The sequence below is a fragment of the Cryptomeria japonica genome, chromosome 6, assembly GCF_030272615.1.
Source record: "Cryptomeria japonica chromosome 6, Sugi_1.0, whole genome shotgun sequence".
Taxonomy (NCBI): domain Eukaryota; kingdom Viridiplantae; phylum Streptophyta; class Pinopsida; order Cupressales; family Cupressaceae; genus Cryptomeria; species Cryptomeria japonica.
This window is the reverse complement of record NC_081410.1, coordinates 419,022,357-419,047,281: the sequence shown is the minus strand read 5'-3', so window position 1 is coordinate 419,047,281 and position 24,925 is coordinate 419,022,357.

The window sequence follows — 24,925 nt, the reverse complement described above, 5'->3', positions numbered from 1 at the left end:
AGACCTAAGGGCTAGACTTAATGTCTCGGGGGGGCTCATCACAGATGGCCTTGCCTACGTGGAAGTGCAGAAACATCATAGTTCATGAAAACAACTAAAACTCATCTAATATGCTGGAGTAAGAGTGGGTATGCAACCCTTTCTAGGGTCCAATACCCCAGACAGTACCCTCGTCGGCTGCCACCCACTTAGGTGAAACAGGGACGAAAGACCTAATCACTTCCCCCTGAGGCTTATCTCTCTTTACGCTATGCCTAAGGAAGTTCCTAAATAAATCTACCTATAGTAATACCCAAATGGTTACTCCAATAACTATAATCCTCATGAAAATGATGTCCTATTTACTTTGATATGCCTTTTTAATGGCATAATAATATGACTATATGATTTCTCTACCAAATTAAGGTGATTGGCTCATATAAGATGATTCCATAATATTTACCTCTCAAATTAAATAGTAAGGTGGAGAATAGAATGAGCATGATCAAAGTGTTTAATATAATTTATAATTTGCAAATAAGAGTAACGGTTAAGATGTTCTATAAGCAACATATATAAGAGTAAGGGTTAAGACGTTCTATAAACAACATATAGACTAATCACAATTACACTAATACACTATATACCTTCCATTCCCTAAATCCTAATACATGATAAACAATCCCAATTGCACATCGAGATATCATGATAAAAATACTAATATGCATTAAATGAATACTGGGATGGTAATGAATGGTAGAACATTGAAAGTATCCGCCCTAGCCTTTCTAAGCTTAAGATCCATTTGTCTGTAGTATGGCTGAATAATGAAGAGGATTCCCTGATTTGGAAACATGATCCCAAAGGTACTTTATCTGTGTCTTCTATGTATTGTGTCCTCCCCCCCCCCCCCCACCTCCTATTAACCTTTATTGGTCTAAAGCCCGGATTAAGGGTCTTACCCCCAAAATCATTTTTTTCTTCTGGAATATCCTCCAAAATAAGATCCTAACCCTTGACAACCTCAAAGGTAGAGGTTTTGCCCTCCCTAATAGATTCATGATGTGCCTTCAAGAGGAAGAGTCTGTGGACCACCTTGCTATCCACTATTCCTTCTCAGCCTCTGTTTGGGAAAGCTTCCTCAAGAGCTTTAGTATTGCTTGGGTGTTTCCTAAAAACATCAGAGATATGTTCTCCTCTTGGAATATTCAATGGAATAACTCTTTTTTGACATGTTTGTGGCAGCTCTCTCTTCCTCACATCTTGTGGGGTCTATGGAAAGAAAGAAATAACCGAATCTTCAGGGATGTCTCCCTCAATCAAGATATTGTGTTCCAGAAAATTCAATGGTCTATTCAGGAAAATATAGGGATCATTGAGGGTCCTTGTTACTCGAACAACTCACTGGAATCAAATATCTTAAGGATATGGAATATGAAGATCACCGATGGTCCTAATCTCAACCACAATAAAAGGCTTGAAGCTAACTAGCAAACCCCTCCTCAAGGTTGGCTTAAAGTTAATTTTGACGGTGTTGCCAAAGGTAACCCAGGTCCTTCAGGTTGTGCAGCTATTCTTAGAGATCGTAGAGGAATTTGCAAGGAAATGGTTGTTGTCGCTATTGGAACCCAAACCAACCATAAAGCTGAAGCAATGGCAACTCTTCAAGGCATCATCCTAGCCAAAAAATGGAAATGCCCCTATCTATGGATAGAAGGGGATTCAAATAATATAATAAAGTGCCTTAATGGGACTACAAAACCTTCATGGTCGATTCACAACATAATCACCTCTGCTATTGACATTATTAGCACCTTTAAAAAATGCCATATCTCCCACATCTACCGAGAGGCCAACAACTCTGCTGACTGGGTTGCCAATGCGGCGGTTAAAAGTGAGGCAATTACCACGTGGATGGGTGAATGCGAACTCCCTGAAGATGTCAGACAAATCATTAGTAATGAGTGATATAGAAGCACTCCAAAGACTCTTGATGAATAGGATAATTATGAAAAGTACTGATGTGAGTACTTCGAGTTATTTTAATAATGAGATAACCACTCATTATAACATCAATGCCATAAACTCTCACGCTTTCTGGGTTAGTGTTATACTTCCGAAAAGCTCTTTGTTTAATCAGCTCTGCAAGTTTCAAAATTTGGCCGTAAGTAGCGACAACATGGGTGGAAATAGAAGGCGATATGAACCAAGTAGTTGTAAAGAGTGGAAATAGAAGGAAGAGGTTTGGGGTATCCTGCAGAAGGGTGGTCTCTCGAATTTCATGGAGAGACTCCATGACCAAGATGGTATGGTTACCAGTCTTTTTTGCAAGAACTAGAAGAAGGGCATGTTAAAAATGGGTGATCAAATGGTTGAAATCGACGAAGATTTAATTGCTCAAGCCACGGGCCTCACCAGGGAAGGTTGCAACTTCTACAGAGATAGGAAGGTCATCAAGGAAGCTATTGAAAGGTACTCGGTAACTAAGAAAGAGAAAAAATGACTGGTAAAGTTGAGCAAAACCTACTACCCACCTAGGGCTTTTGCCAAACCTTGGTGGGAGATTCTCTTTGTTTTAATGCGTTATATCACTCTAGATGGTAGGTTCACGAAATTTTATGGGTATCACTTTGTTCTGTTGAATCACTTTAGGCACAATGATAAGGTTAATTTCCCTTATTTCCTTCTTTGTTTGATGAATGCATCCCTTAAGGCCTACAAAGAAAATCCACGGGGTGATACTGCTATGCACCAAGGCCTAATGGTCCTAATTTATGACCATTTAAAGGCCAATCAAATTGCTCGGATGCAGCCCTCTGTGGATTCTGAGGAAGAGATGTCTAATTCTGCCTTTTCTAAGGAGGAGGAATCAGATAGTGATTCTTCATCTGATACAGAGGATAGTTCTGATGTCTCAGAGTATGAAAGCGGGAAGAAGAGGAAATACAGAAAAACAAGACCCTCTTCATCCAAGGGCAAAAAGCCTCAAAACAAACCCCTGATCAGCATCTCTTTGGAAGAGGCGGAATCAGATGACTCTAAGAAGGAGAACCCTAAAAGGCTGTTGAAGAAGAAAACAAAAAACCATACCCAAACCCAGAAAAAGCACAAGAAAAAAGAGGAGACTAGCAAGGAACTAGAAGCTGACAAGCAAGCAAGGACCCTGGAAGCTGAGTACAGCCTGGAAAAGGAGACCATGGAAGAGACTCTCAGGGCTGCAGACACTATTTCCACCCTCCACATCCCTAAAGAAAAATAGGTTACCCCTGGAAAAGTTGCTCCCCCATCTGGCCCTCCTCCCGAGGGTTTGCATGGTTTCATGGAAATAATGGAGTGGCTCATTAATGGTTCCAAGAAAGTTGTGGATGAATATAAAAAACTCTGTAACAGAATCTTGATTCTAGAAACCATTAATATTGGGGAGGGGAATACAATGGCCAACTATATTGAGGACCTAAAAAACACCATTGCCAAAGCTGAAGACATCAGAGATGCTTTCAACCCTAGGTTTGAGAAGATTGAAAAGGAGATGCTAGACAAAAAAAGCCTTGCGGACACTAGCGAAAAAACCCTCTCGGACACTATTACTAAAGTGGAAAAAAATGAGGAGTGCCTGAAGGACATCGCTATACAGAGCCTAGGTATCTTGAAGATCTTGGCCAACAACACCCACACCCTCATCAGCAAGCTGGATGATGATAAGGAAATCCAAGACTTAGACCTGGAAGCTGAAGGAACAGGGGAAGCTCAAGGTCCCAAAACCCGCACCAGAGGCAAGAGGAAGGAAAAGAAACCGAACAAGGATCTGGAAGACCTAAAAGCTATCGGGGCCACCTATGACGAGCTGGTGATAAAGGTGGAGGATCTGCTAAAGAAAATTGTTGTGTAGCGCCTTCCTTGTTTCTTTGCTATTTTTTGTTGTTAAGTTGTTCTTTCTGTTAGCTGGTCTTTTGGCCAGTCTTTTTGTATGCAAACTTTGTTGCACTGTTCTTCTCGATCTCTTTCTCTATCTTTGTTGTAAAGGTTTCGGGTCCTGAAAACCTATTTTTTAATTAATCAGAACAAATCGATCATTGAAGAATACTATAGGGAACTACTGTACAATATCGAATGAATATCAACAAATATTATAAAACAAATATTTGATGCAACATGTTTCTCTTACTACATTAGTTATAGCTTGTATTGAAAATCCCAACCTTGATAATTTATCTCTAATAAAATGACATATTATTATTGGTTACTAACCCTTAGTAGTCAACAACAAATATTTTATCATTCTAATGGGGCAATTCAGTATGACAACATGGAAACAACATAAACTATATGCTTTCTCTTTAATTTTAGAATTGTATGCACCCCTAGCCAATTTTAGCTTTCGTAACATAACTTATGTCATACATCTTTAAGATCAGGACTTGTTATGGATAAATGATTTACTATCAAAGTTATCCAATATAGCCACGTTCTTTGGAAGAAAATTACCTTGAAACATCATCCCTTCTTATACCATCACAGTGAAAATTCTATCACCGCATCAAACAAAGTCTTGAGACAAGGTAAGGAATTCTATATCACCAAAATAAAACCCAACTATTTTATCCAACATAAAAATTCAATGGTAGTTAAATTAACCCAAATAACTTAAAAGATATTAATTTACTCAATGATAATTAGCCAATGACCACCAAGTTATTAAATGAATCTTATGTCACTAAGTGATAATCATCCATGATAACAAGGTTATTCAGCGATAGTTAAACTACGGTAAAAAAAAGACAAATTATTTTATATAATTAGATATCCACATCAACCCTTTAGTACTAATCTCCATATATCCTATTAACATTATATCCTCATAAGGAAGGCATCCTGTTAGCGCTATAATTTCTTGCAACTTATTTAACATTGATATGTATATATTATATATATGCGATATAAAGATTCAAACCAATTCATTGATTAATTTAGGGTAATATACATGTCTAGCAACATAAATGGAGAAGCGATTTAATGTGATAAATTCATAATCAATTATGATTGTCTACACTTATGAATATAGGTATGTGCATAGTGGTATGTTACCCCCTTCTATGAGGCTAAGAGGTCTAAGGCTCTTTTTGGATACAAATATAATACTTACCTATTCACTTCGTTCGTCCATTTTAGTTAATATTATTCCTATTAACCTCCATTTGTACAACAAGTAGAATCCTACCCAAACCTATGTAATAAGCATGAGAGTAGATTTTTAACTTCTAGTCATAGAAATAATGCATCCTAATAGTTCATTTATTTGGCTAACATTAATTTCAATAGATAAAAAGAATTTAATATCATGCTAAGACCTCATTCAGACAGATATAACTAGTGGTTCATGATTACTTTTCCTAAAATAGAGTTCAGACTACCATTGATAACACAAACACTAAAATAACATAACATAGCTAAATCAATGCAGATCGGACTTCCCTTATCAAATACTGAAATAACATAGTAGGGGTCAACTAAATGGGATCAATAGAGTAGGGATAAACCAATAGAGATCTTACTTCCATTATCAACTATCAAATACTATTTAATATCAGAGCAGAGCTAAACCAATGAAGATTACACCACAATTGGAAAATTATGAGGCTGGTATAATAGTCTTCACACATTTCGCATCACAAGGTAATGAGCATGGGGTTTTCTCCATAGTGATACATATATCGATATGCTATCATAAACAACCATCTCACTAAAAGACCATTAAAGTTTATTATGTCACACACAATATATAAGTTATTGCCAACCAACATAATGAGATTCTTAAACAACTATATCACTCAAAGCCCCATTTAGTTTATGAATGATCCACCGATAAAATAACTGCAACTATAAGTTTGATATGAATAAAGAAACCAGTGTAGGAATATATAACGCAGCTTATGGGTATGGCGCCATTACTGTTAATAATAGTAGTAGTAGACTAGTATTCCTAAGAGGGGGTTAACAAATGCCATTCGATGGTGTTGAAAGAATGACAGAAGGAATATAGAGGTGATTGAATATATGAATGGGGTATTATGATGAAAGGATTTGGAAGAAAAGTTCACATGGTAGGATTGGTGAAAATGTTCTTTGCGAATCTATAGTTATGTATAAATATAAGAATGTCTACACCAGTAACATACACTGTTGTAGTATACCAAAGATGGTAAGAAAGGGGTGGATGAGAGACTAAGGGGGCATGCCATCGACTAACAAGGGAATGATATTCATAGAAAAAAGAAACATGCAATCAAACTCAAGACATCGACCATCCGTGACATACAACAAAAAAAATAAGAGAGAGGGAGATGGATACACAACACAACCTGAAGCAGAGTAGGAGCAGTCGAATGTTGATCTAATGAATCAAAGATAGAGAAAGAGGTACTAATTGCGCTAATTGTTCCAAACTCAAGCAAGGGCGAGGTCACATAATGACAAGCCAATTTTTTCAATACACCTTCTTGGTCAAACATGCATATCCAGGCTTAAGGAGGAAAGTAATGATATTGACAACATGTTGAATATTGGTATCCACATGAATAAGGAGATACCCCAAGAAAACCTGAGATGCGATAGAGAGTAGGAAGAGCTCCAAGACCCCCATCTAGCTTGATTTGATCAGTTCAACCACAAAACAAAACCTCCCAGCATAACTCGAACCTCGCAGCATCAGTTTCCATTGAAGCACTTGATCGTTGATCCGATTACTTATGAAGTCTCTCAGAGCGGCTGGGGTAGAGGTAACATCATAGACGGAGTCCTCAACGGATGTAATTCCACATGTGTTTCACCCATCGCAATAGTTAGAGGCAACAACTATTACAGATTCAATTTCAGCAACTTCAGTAGTAGGAGCCAGTGAAGGCAGAGCCTGTTGATCCACTAGCTCCAGCATCCAGTAGTCACGGTCGGGTGGTTGCCTTAATTCGGGTCGAGGTTGACTAAGCTACCTTCTCATGAATCCCTCCCCGATCATTCAAGTGAATCGCCCTGAGCACACTACCCCTAGTACCTCCCCCAATGCTTGCGCTAATACCCACATACCATCCACCCTTCAACCAGCACTCGCATCCAAATCCATGGATTTTCCTCTCCTTTCCCCCACCTTTCCCCCAAATTACACCTGCCTATAACGCACTAGTCCACACCCTTCCATGATCCCCTTTAATTCGTAACTCCCCAAGCTTTAAATAGATAATCAAATAAATGAAATAATCAATAAATCTTAAGACTGATACATATATTTATTATTTATTAATAGTTTGCTATGAATTATCAAATAAATATTTCATTTATTCCATTCCCTAAATCTATTTATGAATAAATGTTAATTATCCATAAACATTATTTTATTAGAACATCAAACTGTTTAGTTAATAAAATTAGCTTCATCTAATGTTGATTCTAGTATTTACCATTTATTTTTTTAATTTTTTTTTCCCATTCACCATAGATAAAATCATAAATTATATCGATTAAAAGTGTTTAGTCATTTTAAGTTGATTGTACATATTAAGGGTGATCATTCCTATCTCACACATATGAGATTGAAAGCATTTTATGTTATTTTGCATCCATCAATAAACATAATCAAGGCAAGTTTGTAATTCCATGTTCATATTATTTGAATCAAACCTTAAATAACTCGAGATAAAGTTGAAACTCTGAAGTGTTTATATCAGCTGATAGGCAAGGTTCGACACAGGGGGTCATGACAACTTCAATCTGTGTTTGGGGTTTTCAATTTGAGGTTTGAGCTTATGAAGAAAAGGTATTTTGGGTTTATGGACAATGTGATTTGAATCTATATATGTGTGGTAAAAAATGGGATATGAAATTCAAAGTGTAGCTTGCAAAGAAAATTAACTGTATTTGGGGTTTTCCATTTGAGGTTTGAGCTTATCAACGTAAGTTGTTTTGGCTTTATGGACACTGTGATTAGATTATGTATGTGTGTTTTATGGTCACGGATTTTGTCTATAATTTGTGTATATGATGCAATATCTTGTGACCAATTGTAGAAGGTGTGTGTGCCTGTATTTTTTGCTTCAATATGTGTTTGGGGTTTTCAATTTGAGGTTTGAGCTTATGAAGAGAAGGTATTTTGGGTTTATGGACAATGTGATTTGATTCTATATATGTGTGCTAAAAAATGGGATATGAAATTCAGAGTGTAGCTTGCAGAGAAATTTAACTGTATTTGGGGTTTTTCATTTGAGGTTTGAGCTTATCGACGTAAATTGTTTTGGCTTTATGGACATTGTGATTAGATTCTTGTAGCGTCGTAAATTGTACGCACTCGCTAGGGTGGTACAATTTCACACCTAGTTTAGCATCCGCCTTAGTGCATTCTGCATTCTGCATTGCATTTCTCCTTAAGCACTTAATTAATCAAATTAATTAGGTCTAAGGTCCTATTTCATCATCACAAAGTTGGGCCCTTTCACTAAAGCGCGCCCTAAGTCCTATTTCAAACTTGGGGGCTTGGTTTCGGGGTCAAAACATCTCGAAATCACCTGTAACTTCGGGATTCTCTCTAAAATCATCATATCCGACGGCCCTGAAAATTTGGTGAAAAGTTGTCAGGACCGTGGCGCCCGGTGCACATGGTCCCGGACATTTTTCCCAAAATTTTAGGAGCGCGATCCAATCATAAATTAAAGCTTAACCCCAAGAAATTGGCGGGATATTCAATCTCTAGGTCGGCCAAAATACGAATTTACGACCTAGGGTTTCATACATAAGAGCTCTCTTTCTTCATTTGGAAGGATCGGATTTTTGTTTCCAGGAACTTCATATGCAGCGAAAGAGCAGATCTTTGAGGACTTCAACAACATTCAACATCTTTTTATCAAGCATCTATCAAATTCATTCATCCACTTAGGGCTTGGAAGACATTGAAGAACAATAGGAGATTACCGACTGAAGATTGGCTTGTACTCCTCCCTTGAGGGTTGGGTATGATTTCGTATTGTTTTCATGTCTTTACATAAGCTTTGATACATCATTTATTCATGCTTTAGATCACATTGCATCTTGATTTAGAGCATTTACATTATCATTTGCAAGCAATTAGGGTTTACTTTCTAGGTTGCTCTAGTTTGCTTTCTTGCATTTTGGACCTTGCACACACACTAGGTCTGCACACACAATACATTTTACAAAACAACTTGGCTATTCGTGGAGGTGGAAATCACCGAAGCAAGGGTTTGACTAAGGTAAAACCCTATATAGCCGCCCCTCCCCCTTTTTCAGATATTATTGCAGGTTTCGGGATTCGGACGACACCGAGGGATACAGATCCGGAGAGAGAAAGTTGGAACAGCACTCTGTGTGAAATTGCAGAGCAGGAGACTGGGACAGGGGCACTGGGCACCCTGGTCCTACCAGGACAGGGGTGCTGGGTGCCCTGGTCCCTGGGACAGAGGCGCTGGGCGCCCTAGTCCTCTGGACAGACAGTTTGCAAACAGTTTCCAGACAGTGTTTCAGAATGCAGAACAGTGGTTTCCGGTGTAGTTTTCAGGACAGTGGCGCCCACGCCCCCGTCCCGAACATTTTCAGTCCGATTTTGACTCTGGGTACATATCTGCATTCTTATTTCATCCTTGTACTTACAGATGTTCATTATTTAATCTCAATTCTGCAATCTTGTTATTAGTTCATACTTGCATTTTGAGATTAGGGTTTGAACTTGCATTACTTGATTTTACAATTTCAACAAGGGAATAGGAATCCTAATAGATATCCTGTGGCTCTCTCTTTCACCAAAAGAAGTAGCCAATTGTGCGATATCTCTAGGCTCTTTCATATTCTGTAATGTGTGTCAAAGAGTAGGATTAGGGTATGTTGACCTAGTCTCGCTTTTTTCCCTACACATTTTGGTGAACCTGACGTGAATCTATCATTGCTTCCTCTTGCATTGCATTTATTAGATCTAGATCTAGCTTTAGTGTGTTTTCATTTCATTTTCATTAAAAAGAAAAAGAAAAAAAAAAAGAGAGTGTGTTTCTTTGCATTGTGTGTTTAAATTTTATGTAATCCTTTCAAAATGTCAGATTTTTATTTGCAAAATGTTCATGCTTTTGATGATTATTATGAGTATAGCCAAGATGAATTAGATGAAGCTTTAGATGAGTTTTTAAACCCTAAGGATGCTAAACCTTCATTTTACCAAAAACTCATAAACCTTGTTACTATGCCATTTAGGTGTGATGAGAAAGATAAGTCGAATGATTCCTCTCAAGGATACATTCCTATCCACTCTTCCCCTGAATCTAGTAACATGGTTGTTTTCAATAATCCCCTCTATGAGGAGATGTCTCCTTTTGAATCAAAAGACAAACCTTTTAACCGATATGATCATGCTTTGTTGGATGATGCTCTTGATGACTTTGTGGCTTTATCGAAATCTTTAAACAAAAACAAAACTTCTAAATTGGTTAACATGATAAACTTGAATGAGCATAAAAAGCCTCTCTTTGAAGTCCAAGGAGCTTATCCTTCTCCCACCTTTCAAGTTTCTAAATCACCTCTCCTTACTGTTCAAGGAAGGTATGATCATGATTCCTTTCGTACCCCGAATAAACCAATCATCACTGTACAAGGAAGAAAACCTATAAGTCCTTACAATTATGCTAAGCAAATAACTAGAGAGAGTTATCATGTGGTTGCCCATACCTATCATACCAGAAATAATAGGCAACCTAATCCTCCTCCTATTATTCCAGTCTCTCTTCCTAATCCTCAACCAATTCTTCCTCAAGCTCCTCGTATTTCACAAGTTATGGGTAAGGAATATGATCTCATAGAACAACTTAAAGCTACCCCTGCTAAGATATCCCTTTGGGATTTGATTCAAACTTCTTCCACTTATCATGGAATGTTACAAGATGCCTTGAAAGATTTGAATGTTCCTCCACCGAATACATCTAGTAATATAGCATCTTTTGTTAACTCTGTGATGAATCCTAAAGCTCAAATTGTGTTTACCCAAGATGAGTTGCCTACTAGTGAAATTCAACAACAACATGATCCCTTGATGATTGTGGTTGTCATGAAAGACACTGCTATAAGACGAACACTAGTAGATAATGGCTCTGGCCTTAATGTGTGTAGCATTAATCTATTGCATAAGATGAATGTGGATACGTCTCTTATGGAGCCTGACTCTCGTCCCATTCGTGGCTTTGACAATGTGGCTAAGACTTCATTAGGTATCATCACCTTACCTCTCACAGTGGGACCTGTTACTTTGCCTACTCCTATCCATGTTATGCCGGGAAATTTAACATATAACTTGTTATTAGGGAGGCCTTGGATTCACAGCATGCAAGTTGTCCCCTCTACATTGCATAGACAAGTTAAATTCATTTATAACAATAAGACATACACCTTGATGGGTGATACTAATTTTCAAGCTTGTCTACAAACATCTACTTCCAAAGGGAGTTCTTCTAAGCCATCCTCATCTAGTGATGACTCTTTAAGCAAGAAACCTATCGATGAATCCTCGCTCTCCGATGATCGGAATTCTTTGGATGAGTCTGGAGCTCCTGGAGAGGATCCTTCTCGACTTGAAACTACACATAAAAAGGATTTTGATCCTGAGAAGGTTCTCGCAGAGGATGATTGGGGATCTCTTGATTTTAACCCTACCTTTGTAGGTGAATATAAGGTTCCTTCTAGAGAAATTAAAATTGAAAAGAAGGAAGAAGCTGAGAATCACAAAGTTGAAAAGAAAGAAGAAACTAAAAATCAATCAACCTTACCTGAATCTATGAGTAATAATTTTGTGGCCGCTTCTCAAACTTCTTCTTCTCACATCAATAATTATGAAGAGTTTGATTCTTTGTCTTATGAAAAACCACCTTCTCTTCCTGAAATGGCTGATCGTTATGGTCGTGGTTTTTGCATTTTCGCTAAGCATGGGTATCATGGAAAAGGTTGTGGTGCTAATGAACAAGGGATAAGAGTTCCTCTAGAGACTAATTTTCATAATTATGCCTTTGGACTTGGCTATAATCCCTGTAGACGTACTAAAGCTTCTAAAAGACCATGCATTAGTGTTAATGCTATTTCTACATCTATATCAATGCAACACCCTAAGTATATTGATGGGGATCCTTCGGGTGATTGTGCTTTGGATATCTTCCCTACCGACGATGCTTTAGCTGATTTCTTGGGAGCCTATGACACTCTTCCTCGTTATCATCACAATAGGGGACTCCCTTATTGTTTGAACACTGAAGCCTATTTTGGGAAAGAGATTGATAACGATAAGATTGTGAAAGAATTCCCTCAGTTAAAGGATACTCCTCAACAAAGTAATCTTCTCATAAGTGATACCCTTGATGTTAAGATGGATCCTTGCAACAAAGAGAAAGTTATTAAGATTGGAAAATGTTTGGATGAAGAGGAACAAAAACAATATGAAGAACTATTGCATGAATTCCCTGAGATCTTTGCTTGGACATATTCTGACATGCCTGGTATAGATCCTAAGATTGTTACTCATAATATTGTCTTAGTTCCTGATGCTAAGCCCGTGAAACAAAAGATTCGAAAAATGAATCCCAAGGTGGCTTTGCTTGTCAAAGCTGAGATTGAAAAATTATTGGAGGCTGGATTTATCCGCCCTATTGACTATTCCCCATGGATTTCAAATATTATCACTGTGGCTAAACCAGATAACAAAATAAAGATGTGTACCGACTTTCAGGATCTAAATAAGGCTTCTTTAAAAGATGATTTCCCTCTTCCAAACATTGACATGATAGTTGATTCTACGGCAGGACATGCCTTGTTATCCTTCATGGATGGTTTTTCAGGCTATAATCAAATTTTCATAAACCCTCAAGATCAATTCAAAACCGCTTTCACCACTCCCTGGGGTACGTTTTGTTGGATAATGATGCCTTTTGGACTTAAAAATGCCGGTGCAACTTATCAACGAGCGATGACCCTTATCTTTCATGATTATATGCATAAGATTTTAGAGGATTATGTTGATGATATTTTAGCTAAATCCTTTCTTCGCATGGATCATGTTAAAATCCTCCGCCAAATTTTTGAAAGAATTCGTAAATATCACATGCGCTTGAATCCCCGAAAATGTGTTTTTGGTGTGGATAGTGGAAAACTATTAGGATTCATAGTTTCGCATCGTGGGATTGAAGTGGATACTAAGAAAATAGATGCTATTGTCAACATGCCACCTCCTAGAAATGTGTCTCAACTTAAAAGCTTACAAGGAAAGATTCAAGCTATTCGTAGGTTCGTGTCTCAACTTGTGGATCGTACCTTTCCTTTTACTCAACTTCTTAAAAAGGATATCACTTTTCAATGGAATGAGGATTGTCAGCAAGCATTTGAAGATTTAAAAGTGTATTTGGCTAGTCCTCCTATTCTTCAACCTGTCAAACCTTCTAAACCCTTCCTTCTGTATACAGTTGCTTCCTCTCATGCTCTCGCAGCATTGTTGGCACAACATGATAAAGATGGTAAGGAATGTCCGGTTTATTACATAAGTCATACCTTACTCGATTATGAGACCCGATATTCTGCGATAGAAAGACAATGCTTGGCCTTGGTATTTGCGACTCAGAAATTGAGACATTATCTTTTAAATTCAGAAGTCCATGTCATGGTAAAGTTTGATCCTTTGAAGCATCTTTTCTCTAAAACTGATTTATCAGGATGTCTAGCTAAGTGGGTTATGATGTTAAATGAATTTGACCTTAAATTTGTTTCACAAAGAGCAATTAAAGGACAAGCGTTGATTGATCACTTAGTTGAGGTCCCTTCACCTTTCTCCTTCCCTAACCCTGAGTCCTTTCCTGACGACTTCATTCTTTCTATAGAGAAAGATGAAACTTGGGAGTTATACTTTGATGGCTCTAAGTGTCATACGGGATCGGGGGCAGGGGTTGTTCTGATTTCTCCTACAAAGAAACCCATTCCCTTATCCTATCATCTAAATTTCCTGTGTACCAATAACATTGCTGAGTATGAGGCTCTTATAGCGGGAATAAAAGCAGCCTTAGCTCTGAATATAAAACACATACATATCTATGGAGATTTGCAATTGATTATAAGACAAGTAACAGGAATATATCAAGCAAAACAAGACAAATTATCACAATATAAAGACCTTGCTGTCTCTTTATTACAAAATTTTGATTCTTATACTATGGAACCCGTTCCTCGAAAAGATAATCGACATGCGGATGCAATGGCATGTGTGGCTTCTCTAGTATCTTTAGAGGACCCTATGGTCGATCTTAATTTCGTTATTCACAATCTTATTTCTCCAGCTATTGAAGATGATTCTAGCTTGGTAACATGTTGTGACTTTGTAGACTCAGACGAATGGTACTCGCATATCGTAAGATATTTGACTGATGGTACCTTTCCTGATTCTGCTAATAGGAACACTAGGGCTAGAATCCGCAAGCTGTCTGCTAGGTATATCATTCTTTCTAATGTCCTATACCGAAGGGGTTATGATGGTCTTCTCCTTCGTTGTCTTAACAAGTCGGAAATCCCTGTTGCTCTTGAAGAGGCACATTCAGGTGCCTGTGGGGGGCATTTTGGGGGCAAATCCTTGGTTCATAGATTGCTTCGTATGGGATACTATTGGCAAACTATGCAGAAGGATTCCTTTTCATTTGTTAAAAAATGTCATCAATGTCAACAACACAATAATCTGATTCATGCTCCTGCCCAAGAACTTCATTCTCAAGTAGCTTCTTGGCCTTTCTCCGCATGGGGTTTGGATCTTATTGGAAAAATCTCTCCTCCTTCATCTCAAGGACACACATTCATTATAACCGCAACAGATTACTTTACGAAGTGGGTAGAAGCTATTCCCCTTCGCTCTACCACTGCTGAAGTGATTTGTCAATTTCTTCTAGAAAACATTATTTCTCGATTCGGGATACCTTCTACTATTATTTCAAATAATGGGACATCGTTTAAGAACAAAGACGTGAAGAAATTCCTCGAGAAGTATCATATCAAACATCGATTTTCTACACCTTACTATCCTCAATCAAATGGCCAAGCTGAATCATCTAATAAGATAATTGAACAAATTCTTCGTAAAACCATGAATAAGCATGGTAAGGATTGGAGTAACCAGCTAATCTATGCTCTTTGGGCCTACCGAACGAGTGTACGAATTGCTACGGGAACTACTCCTTATAATCTTGTTTATGGTGCTGATGCTATTATGCCCTTAGAGTTAGAAATTCCATCACTTAGGGTTTCTCTCAAAGGTATAGTAGATGATGACTCTTATAGAGAACAACGACTTCAACAGCTTGAGATGCTTGATGAACAGTGCATAAACGCTCTTGAGCATATTCAAGCGTATCACAAAACTCTACAACGAAGCTATAATGACAAGGTTATTCAACGTTCCTTCTCAGTAGGTGACTTAGTCCTTTATGAGAATCAGTGCAATGTGAATGCCTTGCCTGCAGAAAAGGGAAAATTTAGTCCTAATTGGCTTGGACCATATATCGTTATTGAGGATTATGGATCAGGTGCTTACAAAATAGCGGATGTAGATGGTACGCCTCTTAAAGAACCTATTAATGCTATGCACTTGCGTAGATATTATGTTTAATTCTTCATTCTTCATCTATCTTCTTTTTTTCAATTCTTCAACATTGGATAATATGTTAGTATCTCTTAATTAAAGCAAAATAGAATTAAATGTTATGTTGTTTAATCTATATTGCTTCGTTCCTGACAAGCATGTCTTCTTACTTTATAGTTTGTCTTGAATTCATTAATGTAAATTGTAAAAGGTTTACATTTCTCATTATGCTAGCATATTATACAATGTCTTTATGTATTAAGTAGAATTGTATCATGTTGTGTTTAAGTTCAAAATTAAATCACATTAGTTATATGATTCTTAGACTTAATGCATATTTCTTCCTTATCATCAATGTAGCACTTGATTAAATATTTTAATTAAGTCACACATGTATCAATTTAATCATGGAGCATTGAGAAATCAATCACATGGCAATTAAATTTTGAACATACATGTACATTTACCAAATGTATTAGATTTAATCAAAACAAAACATACATTGTTTTAAGCATTAAAGATAACACATTTGAGACAAAAGATAAGCATGTATATATACATATATATGTGTGGATCGTATACAAATCTAGGTCACTGTACATCATAAAATCATCTCCTATCCCTAGGGCTAGTGGCTGGAGAGTGTCGACTGGATGCTCCCTCCTGGTCTGGCCGTGAAGGTGGACCCATGGGTGTGTAGCATGATACAGATCATGAGTGACTCTGAGAGGAACTCCTATGATCCCTATCCATAAGGATCGCCCGGTAGGTGGTAGCCTCGGTCTGAGCCGCTACTAGATCTCGTCGCGCCTGCTGGAGGTCCTCTGATAGGACTCTCTCTCTCTGCCGAGCCTGCTGGAGGTCCTCTGATAGGACTCTCTCTCTCTCCCTCCATATATCTACCTGTACTCGGAATGGAAAAAACAAATCCTCATGCCGACCTGCGTTCCCCTGAGGCCTATAGGCAATCTGTGAGGAACTGGGGATCTGTGCTATCATGGAAATGTCTGACATTGCCTGCTGAATCAAGGAACGCCATTCCTGCACATTAGCTGTGGCAGTAGAATAGATTTTTTGTTAGTACCATGCTATATCATCAAAACATTAATCAATCAATATAAACCTACTATACCTGGATCTCCCTCGCGCCAGTAAGGATCATGATATGGTAGTATCTGTGACTGAGAACCACTAGGCTCCCCTCGCTCGTATACTCTATCCACGATGGGTGTAGGCTGGACGGTACTGGTGACAGGTCTCCGTATCGCCTCCTGTTCCCCCTGTTGGAGAATAGGGGGTGGATCCAGAGCTATGGTATCGTCTCCTGAATGGTGGGGAGCTGCATCCGACTCCTCCTCATCATCTCTATCCTCCTCCTCCTCGTCCTCCTCATCATCATCATCCTCGTCCTCATCCACATCATCACCTGCATCCTCCTCATCCTCCTCTCTATCTGCATCCTCATCCTCCTCCTCCTCGTCACTGGGCTGATCGCCTGTAGGTGGATCAGGATCTTCCACCTCCTCATGATCCTCTCCCTCCTCTGGCTCCTCTGACTTGGATCCCTCGTCCTCGTCTCGGTCTCCATGTCTCCATGGGCCTGGATAGCCTATCGGATGATCTGGTGGAAAGATAGGACCTGGATATGATCTCATGAACCATGAAACATATCTACGCTGTGCTCCAGGCTCTGCAGAATAGTCAGTGACTACATCCTGATCAGATCCCTCTAAATCTATCGTCTCAATCTCATCTACCGTCGGTCTCGCTACTGCTCCAGGTCTGGGAAGGACCCGTGAGTGTCGAGTATAGATGGGCACATCGACTGGAACACACTGCTCTAGTCCGAACTGCCTCCGTACTCGGTCAAAGTAGAAAGGGACTATGATGTGTGCATATCGTCCTCGCAGTAGGCGGTTCCTCTGTAGACATGCTAACTGTCTCTCCATACCATCCCATCTGTGCATCAGTAGGTAAGGTCTCCACACTATCACCTCGGTTGTCAGTCTGTCAATAATCACTCTCCAATATAACAAATCTCCAAATCTCCACTCGGTGGTAAGTGGATAAGCGAACACCCTAGGTCGCTCACTCGCTGTACTCAGTGGGAAGCCGACGGGCCTGGTGCATGTGAAGTGCTCTAAAATCCACACCTGTAGAAGTGTGCATGTCATCAAACTGCAACCCTGTCCGAATACATACTCCTCAAGGTCGTGATAGAGATGTGCTAGCATACTCCGACCCCATGCATACACTCTCCTGTGTCTCTCCATCGCTCTGATACACCATGTGAGGCCCCCATGCATGTGTGTCCCTCGCCCATTAGGGCAGACGGCTAGTGCTATGATGGCTATCATAAGGCATCTCAGAAGTGGTACCTCCCCTGTAGGATGTAAGAGCTAGCTGACCATGATGCGACCTCTCGTCTCGCTCGGCATGACTCTCCCTATGCAATACACCTGCTCTCTCTGATGATCCTCCGCTGACCGATCAGTCGCATATGTAACTATCGCTCCTCTGATAGGAAGACGAAGTATACGGTACACATCCTCGAGTGTGACCGTCAGCTCTCCTACTGGAAGGTGAAAGGTGCATGTGTCAGGATCCCATCGCTCCATCAAGGCCATCAGCATCGCAGGATGAAATTGAATGGCCGGCATCAGAATCACATACCACAATCCTACAATCGATAGTGTGTCTCTCTCTGACTGGGTCAGCCGCGGAATCTGATCTCGCAAAGTGCGAAGAATATGTCCCGTTGTGTGCTCTCTCATGTATGGGAGACCCTGCAAAACGAAAACATGACGATAATCAGTACTCGATCATTGAAATCGCAAATGCAAACTATTGTACATTGTATGCTAGCCTTGTAACCTCTCGCCAGGCCCTGATTGGGGACCATGGCGCCCTGTCGGGGACCATGGCGCCCTGCAGGGACCATGGCGCCCCTGTCAGGGACCATGGCGCCCTGGGGGGACCAGGGCGCCCCTCAGGGACCATGGCACCCTGGGTGGGCCCTGGTCGGCCTTCGAGGCCCGCATACAATCATGAAAAAGTCAAACATGCGAAAAATCAAAAGTCAAACGTTCAGTCAACTCACCTCATCCAGTGGCTCGTCGTCGATCACAGCCTGGCGCAGGATCTCGATCCTCGTGGGATGCTCCGGTCGTCGTGAAGGCATGATGATGGCTATGTGGGCTCCACTGCACTGAATAGTATTCTCAAATCAACAAAGTGACGAATACAAGTGTCACTTTCGAGGTATATACTCTCGTTCGTTTATTTTTACTTTGTGAAACCCTATTTTTTCCTCTCTCATTCATCTTATCATAACTTGAGTTTCGGAGATGCGATTTTCGAGCCGTTTGTTGCGTTGGAATCGTATTTTCCTTCTCCTACTCTTGGGATGTTCCAAAAAGTGCTCTGATGAAGCCTATTTAGTGAACACCCCTCATCAATACTCTATTACAAAATTTGTTGCAAGTAAACATGCTACCCTGTTTCATCTCCCTAATAAGCAAGTCGAAACAGGGGGGGCATATAGCTACTCACAGATTTCATCACTTTCCCTAGTAAGCATTAGGTGATTTTGTGATCTAACGTGTGTTTTGTAGGGTGCGGTTCCTAACTGTGTACTGCAGATACCACTGGGGGCTTCGTCCGACAACTTATGGATATATCCTTTTTCAAATAATGTTTACTTTTCTGTACTTTAGCTTGCATATGCACGTAGTACTCATATGACCGCTAAAGTGGGGGCTAAATGTAGCATCGTAAATTGTACGCACTCGCTAGGGTGGTACAATTTCACACCTAGTTTAGCATCCGCCTTAGTGCATTCTGCATTCTGCATTGCATTTCTCCTTAAGCACTTAATTAATCAAATTAATTAGGTCTAAGGTCCTATTTCATCATCACAAAGTTGGGCCCTTTCACTAAAGCACGCCCTAAGTCCTATTTCAAACTTGGGGGCTTGGTTTCGGGGTCAAAACATCTCGAAATCACCTGTAACTTCGGGATTCTCTCTAAAATCATCATATCCGACGGCCCTGAAAATTTGGTGAAAAGTTGTCGGGACCGTGGTGCCCGATGCACATGGTCCCAGACATTTTTCCCAAAATTTTAGGAGCGCGATCCAATCATAAAATAAAGCTTAACCCCAAGAAATTGGCGGGATATTCAATCTCTAGGTCGGCCAAAATACGAATTTACGACCTAGGGTTTCATACATAAGAGCTCTCTTTCTTCATTTGGAAGGATCGGATTTTTGTTTCCAAGAACTTCATATGCAGCGAAAGAGCAGATCTTTGAGGACTTCAACAACATTCAACATCTTTTTATCAAGCATCTATCAAATTCATTCATCCACTTAGGGCTTGGAAGACATTGAAGAACAATAGGAGATTACCGACTGAAGATTGGCTTGTACTCCTCCCTTGAGGGTTGGGTATGATTTCATATTGTTTTCATGTCTTTACATAAGCTTTGATACATCATTTATTCATGCTTTAGATCACATTGCATCTTGATTTAGAGCATTTACATTATCATTTGCAAGCAATTAGGGTTTACTTTCTAGGTTGCTCTAGTTTGCTTTCTTGCATTTTGGACCTTGCACACACACTAGGTCTGCACACACAATACATTTTACAAAACAACTTGGCTATTCGTGGAGGTGGAAATCACCGAAGCGAGGGTTTGACTAAGGCAAAACCCTATATAGCCGCCCCTCCCCCTTTTTCAGATATTATTGCAGGTTTCGGGATTCAGACGACGCCGAGGGATACAGATCCGGAGAGAGAAAGTTGGAATAGCACTCTGTGTGAAATTGCAGAGCAGGAGACTAGGACAGGGGCGCTGGGCGCCCTGGTCCTACCAGGACAGGGGTGCTGGGCGCCCTGGTCCCTGGGACAGAGGCGCTGGGCGCCCTGGTCCTCTGGACAGACAATTTGCAGACAGTTTCCAGATAGTGTTTCAGAGTGCAGAACAGTGGTTTCCGGTGCAGTTTTCAGGACAGTGGCGCCCGTGCCCCCGTCCCGAACATTTTTAGTCCGATTTTGACTCCGGGTACATATTTGCATTCTTATTTCATCCTTGTACTTACAGCTGTTCATTATTTAATCTCAATTCTGCAATCTTGTTATTAGTTCATACTTGCATTTTGAGATTAGGGTTTGAACTTGCATTACTTGATCTTACAATTTCAACAAGGGAATAGGAATCCTAATAGATATCCCATGGCTCTCTCTTTCACCAAAAGAAGTAGCCAATTGTGCGATATCTCTAGGCTCTTTCGTATTCCGTAATGTTTGTCAAAGAGTAGGATTAGGGTATGTTGACCTAGTCTCGCTTTTTTCCCTACACAATTCTATATGTGTGTTTTATGGTCACGGATTATGTCTGTAATTTGTGTATATGTATAAAAGTGTATTATAAAGATGTAATATCCCATGATAAACTATATAAGGTGCCACAACAAAAATGAGTAACTAACTACAACAAACCATGTAATGAAATCCACTTTGTAAATTTTGAATGATATTTAGTTTGTAAATTGTAGAAAAATGAGTCTGTAATTTGTGTGTATGTATAAAAGCCTACTATAAAGATGCAATATCCACAGTTAAACTATAGAAGGTGCGACAAGGAAATGAGTCCCTGATTAGGGCAAAAGAGGTAATGAAATTCATTGGCAAATTTGGAGCATAACAGGTAATGAATTCACTGTGTATATTGGAGACATGTATATAAAAGCCTATTAAATTCACTTTCAAAATTGGGGTAAAACAAGTAATGAAATTCACTGTCAAAATTGAGGTAAAACAGGTAATGAAATTCAATGTGTATATATATCCTTTGTTAAACTGTAGAAGGTACGACAGTGAAACGAATACCTAATTAGGGCAAAATAGGTAATGAAATTCATTGTGTAAATTGGATATATATATATATATATATGTCTCCAATAATTATTAGGGCATTACATACAAAATTGAATCGCGTTGTCCATGAAGTTGAAATTGTTAGCCAGCTATTTTGAATCATATACACAACAAAAATCATAGACTATTGTGAATCATTTACACAACAAAAATTACAATATATATCTATATACAAATTACAGACAGAATGAAATTCACACTGTAAATTGCAGACACATATAAATAGTTGCGACCATAAAACACATAGAGACACACACACGCACGCACACACATTTCAATTGATAGGCTCCAGTGTGAGCTTTTGCCCAGAGAATTGTCAACCCACCGAGAAATTGTCATTGTGGCGATCGGAACTTGGAGTCGTCGACGCCCAGAAAAGGTTAAGAAATGTTTGTTTTTTTTAATGGTAAAATGCAATAGTTTTTGCAGGTTTCATGGGAAATGTGGAGGAGGACACGTTTCCAGTGCGGAGTTTGAAAAATGCTTAGTTTATTGTCTTTATTTTTTAGCAGGTGGTGTGTGTTTTGGTAGAGGCAATGTTGTTAATGAGGTGGGTGGAGTTGGTAGTGGGAAATATGTCAAGCAAGTTAATTCCCTCCCTTTGAGTATTCATGCTTGCTATGAGAGCGATTTTGATGGTGTCTGTTTAGCAAACATTGGGTCCCACATAGAGAACAATTGTAATGTGATTAGGTATACGAAGACAAGAGGAAATTCAAAGTAATAGTGGAATGTGCACATTTTATTGTCTAGAATTTGTACATATATAATCATATGTGTATATGTGTATATATATATAACTGGAATGTGTAGATTTTATTGTTTGCAATTTGCATATATATATACATATATATACATACATACATACATATATATATATACACATATATATATACATATACATATATAAATATACATATACATACATATACATATATATATATATACATATACATATACATATATATATGTATACACCATACATATACATATACATATACATATATGTATATGTATATGTATATGTATGGTGTATACATATATATATGTATATGTATATGTATATGTATATGTATATGTATATGTATATGTATATGTATATGTATATGTATATGTATATGTATATGTATATGTATATATATGTGTATGTGTATATATATACACAAATATGTATGTGTATATATATATATACATATAAACACATACACACACACACACACACACACACACACACACACACACAAAGTAATGCCCCGCCAAAAACCCTAAAGGAAAACATTACAACTAGGCAACTAAAAGGACGTAATAATTTTTAAAAAAAAAATTAAGTGCATACTCATATCAATAGCACGTTTAACGACACAACGGAAGTCTAACGTATGATTTCCTAAGGGTTACCAACAAAGATTAATTCGTAGATTATATTAACACCTTGATTAATTGTACAGCTAATTAGGAAAATTAAATGCTTAAGATAAAATCTACACATACATCTAAATTCCATAATGAAAGAATCAAAGTACTCCAATGCATTCATTTCCCATAGATCATATATACAAAAGATTAAAGCAATTGAATTAACATACATTCCAATGATTCCCTTTTACAATATCCATAAATACATGGTCTCCAATAATACCACGGATTACAAAGTTACAATATCAAGGTTACATTAAAGCTGGATACAATGACCACAAGGTCTCAACTGAACAATGATCACGAACATGAGCTGGTACATGAATCACGAACCCAGAAACACCAGCGAAGCCCTTCCTCGCCTGAAGATTGATTCCAAAACATCCGATGGGAAGTGGCACTACCACCCCACCGTGCTAGGAAATAGTAGAAACCCTCAAGCAAGAAAAGTAAGACAAGTACGAAAGAACTACAAGACTCCGCAAACATCCATGTGACTCAACTCACAAACACTAGTGACTCTAAGGAGAGAGTATCATCGCATAGCTTAAAATGGATACCATGGTACAACCTCCATAGGTCACGGCCCCCATTCTGGGTTATCCTGGTAACCTCTCTCGAACCTCCGGTTCCAACTAAGTCTCATGCGGACCCTACCAATCCTTTCGTGAAGACAAGGTGATAAGTTTGTCATTCCAAGCCTACTCGTAACATTATGAGCCCTGTACTAGCACTCACCTATGCACGAAGTACATTATCTTAATTAATATTTATCTCACCCATCCCAAATCAATTATTAGGTTATCACTTTTTAACTGACTTTCAACAGGTTATCCTATCATCCACTTCGGGCACAGCCCCCGCTCGAAAGCCACTCTCTCATGGGACACTACAGGAAAGGTCTCTCTATGAGAACTCTATGGCGAAACAGACAGCCATACCTAATCTTGACAAACTACAGGTGAAGGATACACAATCACTAACCCAAGATTGACCATTTGGACAAAACACACAATGGCTCACATCAATAAGGTTATACAACAACACTTGACCAAGGAGATATAATAACATAGGACACAATGATAGCTCAACTAGAATTTCAACGAAATTTAAACTTGACTGCAAACACCATTTACACAAGATCCTAATAAAATTACAATGCAATACATAAGAAGGTGTTATACATGCATGAATTTTCTTTCATATATATACAAAAAGGTATGCAAACACGTTCTTTAATGGGGAAAAAAAACTAATCATTTAGACAAATTGCACTACTATAGCAATTAATTAACATCTATATCTCTATGATTTCCTTTCATCTATTTTAAATGATTTATAATGCATTTCCAATAAATAACGACATATGCAACACATATAAGTAATCGTACTCTATTTCTAAAACTTCTAATTTCATACTTTATTATTCCAAATAATAACCATAATCAAAAGAAATCTGACCTCTTGTAAGCTTGGACTAGTTTGTAAGACTTCTGACACTCTTCCGCCAAATAGAACTACGCCTTGCTTGCAAATCTATCTCGAACCTATCCTACCACTCTATTATCAAAAAAACAATTATCTTCTCTCTTTCTTTGATACTATAAGAGTATCTTCTCTATTCCCTCTCCTATTCTCTTCTTTCCTTTGGGAGTCTATCATTTCTCCTTGCTTCTGAAATTTTCTCCCATCTTCCTATCTTCCATCTCTATTTATCCTAGTTTTTCCTACGGTCTCTCCCCATTTAGAGGCTCGGTGATTGTCATTGATTTGGAGTCTATTACTTGAGTCTTTGTTTAACTCTTCTCTCATCTCCACATCTACCAGAGATGGCAACTCTTGAAGCATATTCTTTTGTTATCGTGCATGAATTATCTACGCATTAGTTTCTTGTCGCTGACTATCCTAGAATCATGGCACTACGTGCCTGTTAACATATTACTTACTACTA